This window comes from Lepidochelys kempii, chromosome 2 (assembly GCF_965140265.1).
Source record: "Lepidochelys kempii isolate rLepKem1 chromosome 2, rLepKem1.hap2, whole genome shotgun sequence".
Classification (NCBI taxonomy): Eukaryota; Metazoa; Chordata; order Testudines; family Cheloniidae; genus Lepidochelys; species Lepidochelys kempii.
In genome coordinates, this window is record NC_133257.1 from 67,657,916 (window position 1) to 67,664,164 (window position 6,249).

Consider the following 6,249-nt stretch of genomic DNA (forward strand, 5'->3'; position numbering starts at 1 on the left):
TCCCTCTGTCCATCCTGTACACCAAATGAGGCAGGACTCCTGAAAAAAAAAATAGTATCTGACGACACAAATAAAAACTATAACAGAATGCCAATGCACAAGGGGCCAAATTAAGTTTGCACAGGCAAATGTAATTCTGTCATTTCCTAGCTTTTGCGTGCTTGACTTTGCAACCTTAAAAAATAAATAAAAATGGAAAGATAGAAAATCCATCATGAGGAACTACAATGACCCTCTGTATGGATCACTAGAACCTGTACATCCACAGCACAGACCTTTGAGTTAAAATATACTTGATAGCAGTAATAGGCTAAGTATTCTTTATGTTTTAATTCAACAGTTTTGATTGATGACTTAAAGAAATGAAAATAAAATGCTTTTGATTTTAACCCATTAAAATTCATGGAGTTATTGAAGAGACAGTGTCTGAGAAATGTTGGCCTGGTTGAAGTGGGGAGCTATTAGTTTAATTTTACTAAAGGGGCTTTCAAAAGTTTTGGAACATTGCCCTAGGGCCTTGGCTTAAGGGGCAGTGCTGAAACCTTGTCCTATCTGCAGCTCAAGCTATGATGAATCACCAGAGAGTATTCTTAGGCCTAGTCTATACTACAGGGTTAGGTCAAATTTAGCCGTGTTAGGTCGATTTTAAAATGAATGCGTCCACACAACCAACCCCCATCCATCGACTTAAAGGGCTCTTAAAATCGACTTCTGTACTCCTCCACAGCAAGGGGAGTAGCGCTAAAATCAACCTTGCTGGGTCGAATTTGGGGTAGTGCTGACGCAAATCGGTGGTACTGGCTTCCGGGAGCTATCCCAGAGTGCTCCATTGTGACCTGGACAGCACTCTGATGCACTAGCCAGGTACACAGGAAAACCCCAGGAACTTTTGGATTTCATTTCCTGTTCGGTCAGCGTGGCGAACTCAGCAGGACAGGTGACCATGCAGTCCCCCCAGAATTGCAAACGAGCTCCAGCATGGACCGAAAGGGAAACACTGGATCTGATTGCTGTATGGAGAGAAGCATCTGTGCAGGCAGAACTCCGATCAAAAAAAAGAAATGCAAATATATTTGCCAAAATCTCACAGGGCATCTTGGAGAGAGGCTACAACAGGGACACACAGCAATGCCGTGTAAAAGTTAAGGAGCTGAGGCAAGCCTACCAAAAGACAAAGGAGGCAAACGGTCGCTCCGGGCAGAGCCCCATACATGCTGCTTCTATGATCAGCTGCATGCCATTCTAGGAGGGGACCCTACCACTACCCCACCACTGTCTGTGGACAGCTGCAAGGGGGGAGTCTCATGCAACAGGGAGGAGGATTTTGTGGATGAGGAAGAGGAGGAGGAGGAAGAGAATGCACAGCAGGGAAGCGGTGAATCCGTTCTCACCGGCAGCCAGGACTTTTTCATCACCCTGGAGCCAATACCCTCTGAAGGCAGGATCCCCGACCCTGAAGCCGGAGAAGGCAGCTCTGGTGAGTGCACATTTGTAACTACAGTACAGGGTTTAAAAGCAATAGCGTTTAATGTTTCATTTGCCCTGAAGAATTGGGATGCAGTTGCGGCCAGTATAGCTACTGGAAGAGCCTGTTAACGTGTCTGGGGATGGAGCAGGAATCCTCCTGGGACATCTCCATGAAGCTCTCCTGGAGATACTCTGAAAGTATTCTGGAATCATTGCAGCACAAAGCATGGCAGCGAATGGTCCTGGGTTCTGGTCTCATTCAAGTAACATTCGGCCTATACCTTTCTGTGTTAGTCTCAGGAGAGTGCTATCATTCATGGTCACTTGGTTGAAATAGGGGAATTTTTGTAAGGGAACAGTAAAAGGACCGCATTCATGCTGGGTTGTTTGCGCTTGGCTAAAAGGGATCATCCCGGAGAATAGCCATGCGATGGGATGGGGGGAGGTGTGTGCTGCACATCCACCTGAAAACTACAGCCCATCCTTCTAATTGTGAAACCCAACCCATTGCTTGCTATGGGAAAGGATGGTGCTGCAGTTTGAAACCGTTCCCACATGTTATGCGTAAGAAGCCAACCCCGCATACCCTTTGCCTTACCATGGCTGCATGGAAACCGAATTCTGTTGCCCAGCCGTGTGTGATGTGTCACCATACCGGCAGGCGCTCAATATAAAAGGCAAAATGTGACCTTGTACCTAAAGCACATGTGCTGTCTGCTGTGAATTCCTTGATTCACTGTGAAAGAGTCTCCCTTTTGTTCTCAGAAATGTATCATCTTAAATTTTACTCTCCCTTCTTATCTCCCCTCAGGTGCAAATGTTTCTAGGCTCCCCCTATCATCTCTGTCCCTGAGGTTATTGCAGATTAGAAGGCAGAAAAAAACGCACTCACGATGACATGTTTTCCGAGCTCATGCAGTCCTCATGCACTGATAGGGCACAGCTGAATGCATGAAGGCATTCAGTGTTAGAGGCTAGGAAAGCATTAAGTGAGTGCAAAGAGCAGAGGCAGGAGCGGGAGAAGCGGAGGCAGGAGGTGATGCTAAGGCTAATGGGGGAGCAAACAGACATGATGAAGTGTCTGGCGCAGCTGCAGGAAAGCCAACAAGAGCACAGAGCCCCGCTGCATCCATTGTACAACCGCCTGATCTCCTGCCCAAGTTCCATATCCTCCTCACCCAGACGCCCAAGAACGCAGGGTGGGGGAGGCTCTGGGCACCCAGCCGCTCCATTCCAAAGGATGGCCCAAGCTGTTGTGCTGTCATTCAAACAGTTTGATTTGTAGTGTGGCTACAATAAGCAATGTGGCCTTGTCCTTCCCTCCTCCCCCACCAGGGCCACCTTGTCAGTTATCTCTCTCTTTTTTTTAATTAATAAAGAAAGAATGCATGGTTTCAAAACAATAGTTACTTTCTTTCAAAGTGGGGAGGGTGGTTGGCTTACAGAGAATTAAAATCAACAAAGGGGGCGGGTTTGCATCAAGGAGAAATACACACAACTGTCACACTGAAGCCTGGCCTGTCATGAAACTGGTTTTCAAAGCCTCTCTGATGCGCAGCACGCCTTAATGTGCTCTTCTAATCGCCCTGGTGTCTGGCTGCTCAAAATCGGACACCAGGCGATTTGCCTCAACCTCCCACCCTGCCATAAACGTCTCCCCCTTACTCTCACAGATATTCTGGAGCACACAGCAAGCAGCAATAACAATGGGAATGTTGGTTGCGCTGAGGTCTGACCTAGTCAGCAAACAGCGCCAGCAAGCTTTTAAACGTCCAAAGGTACATTCTATCACCATTCTGCACTTCCTCAGTTCATAGTTGAACTGCTCCTTACTACTGTCCAGGCTGCCTGTGTACGGCTTCATGAGCCATGGAAGCAAGGGGTAGGCTGGGTCCCCAAGGATAACGATTGGCATTTCAACATCCCCAATGGTAATTTTCTGGTCTGGGAAGTAAGTCCCTTCTTGCAGCTGCTCGAACAGCCCAGAGTTCCTAAAGATGCGAGCGTCATGCACATTTCCTGGCCATCCCACATTGATGTCGGTGAAACGTTCCTTGTGATCCACCAGTGCTTGCAGCATCATTGAGAAGTACCCCTTGTGGTTTATGTACTGGTTGGCAAGGTGGTCCGGTGCCAAGATAGGGATATGCATTCCGTCTATCGCCCCACCACAGTTAGGGAAACCCATTGCAGCAAAGCCATCCACTATGACCTGCACATTTCCCAGGGTCACTACCCTTGATAACAGAACATCAATGATTACTTGGATCACAGCAGTCCCCACAGTAGACTTGCCCACTCCAAATTGATTCCCGACTGACCGGTAGCAGTCAGGCGTAGCAAGCTTCCACAGGGCTATCGCCACTCGCTTCTCAACTGTCAGGGACGCTCTCATCTTGGTATTCCTGTGCTTCAGGGTGGGGGAAAGCAACTGACTGAGTTCCAGGAAAGTGGCCTTATGCATGTGAAAGTTTTGCAGCCACTGTGAATCATCCCATACCTGCAACACTATGCGGTCCCACCAGTCTGTGCTTGTTTGCTGGGCCCAGAATTGGCGTTTCACTGTATCAACCAGCCCCACTGCCACCATGATGTCCCAATTGCCACAGCCGGTGCTTTCAGGAATGTCTGTGTCCATGTCCTCATCAAAATCCTCCTCTTAGCCTGGTTCTGCATATACTCCAGGATAATGTGCAAAGTGTTTACAATGCTCACAACAGCACCGGTGAGCTGAGCAGGCTCCACGCTTGCCATGATATGGCGTCTGCAGGACAGCAGGAGAGCAGAATTGCAGAGGAAGCGGTGGATGCCGATGGATGCCGCGAGAATAGATATTTATACAGAACGACGAGAGGACCTGCGAGGTGGATTTATAGCACCAGGAGAACAGAGTTGCAGCGGAAGCGGTGGATAATGACAACATGGAGAAATTTGCTATTGAGACTGAGCTTATTTACAAGAGCAGGAGGGCAGAGTTGCAGCGGAAGCGGAGGATGATGATGGTTAGCAGTTGTCCTGCACCATCTGCTGACAGCAGCACTCAGGACACAACAGCGGCGGTGATGGTGAGCTTAGCTGAGCAGGCTCCATGCTTGCTGTGGTATGGAGTCTGCAAGGAAAAAAGGCGTGAAATGATTGTCTGCTGTTGCTTTCACGGAGGGAGGGGTGACTGACGACATGTACCCAAAATCACCCGCGACAATGTTTTAACCCCGTCAGGTATTTGGCGCTTAACCCAGAAGTCCAATGGGCAGCGGAGACTGCGGGAACTGTGGGATAGCTACCCACAGTGCACCGCTCCGTAAGTCAATGCTAGCCACGGTAGTGAGGACACACTCTGCCGACTTAATGCGCTCAGTGTGGACATATGCAATCAACTGTATAAAATTGATTTCTAAAATCGACTTCTATAAAACCGACCTAATTTCGTAGTGTAGAGATACACTAGGCTATATCTACACTTAAATCGCTGCACTACTATAATGGTTCAGTATAGACACTACATACACTGACAGGAGGGGTTCTCCCTTCAGCATAGGCAGGGCCAGCTCCAGACACCAGCTTTCCAAGCAGGTGCTTGGGGCGGCATTGAGAATGGGGCAGCAATCCGTGTCCCACGGCAGCAATTCGGCGGTAGCTCCGCCTCTCTAGCAGCGGCGGCAATTCAGCGGCGACTGCTTGGGGCGGCAAAATTGGTAGAGCCGCCCCTGAGCATAGGTAATACTTCTCCCTAAGAGGTGGTAGCTAGATTGATGGAAGAATTCTTCCATCAACCTAGTGCTGTCTACACCAGGGGTGAGGTCAGTATAGTTATGTCTTTAAGGCGTGTGTATTTTTTATCCTGATGTGTACACTAGGCCTCAGTGTCGATGAAGGTTAGTGGAGACCAGGGAGCATGCTCAGTGCAGATATATATACACCTAGTTTTAACTGCACTGAGTACCTAGTTTTGAAAAAATACCTAGTTTTGCCAAACTTCAGGTTTGGAAAAAGCATAACTGTTTTTGCTGAAACTTAAAAAATAAACAAAACTCTTCATGAATTTGTGAAGAGTATATATATGAAGAATCCTTAATTTTTAGCTTTTTTCTTACATATCTGCTTCAATTTAAAAAAAAAACTGTATGTCTTCATCACAAATTCATATATATATATATATGAATCATTCCTTATTGATGATTCATATATATATATGAATCATCAATAAGGAATAGTCAGTTTAAATTAGCCAAACATTTACAGCGTGATCAGTTCAATGGGTCCACATGCATCATTTTAAAGGAGTGGGGCCTAAAAGTTTTGGCTAGTGTTAGCAAACTGACTATCGCTTACTGAAGGCCATAGCCAAATGTATTTACATCCACTACTCACAGGCATGTACACACATAGAGTGCAAAAGTGACCATGCCAACCACTGCTCCACTTTCACATCTCCACTCAGCATTCAAAGGGAACTGTTGTTCGGATGTGATGGTTGGCTTCTGTCATAGATATAAAGGGAAGGGTAAACCCCTTTAAAATCCCTCCTGGCCAGAGGAAAAATCCTCTCACCTCTAAAGGGTTAAGAAGCTAAAGGTAACCTCGCTGGCACCTGACCAAAATGACCAATGAGGAGACAAGATACTTTCAAAAGCTGGGAGGAGGGAGAAAAACAAAGGGTCTGTGTCCGTCTGGTGATGCTTTTGCTGGGGACAGAACAGGAATGGAGTCTTAGAATTCAGTAAGTAATCTAGCTAGGTATGTGTTAGAGTATGATTTCTGATTTTACAGAGATGATTTTTT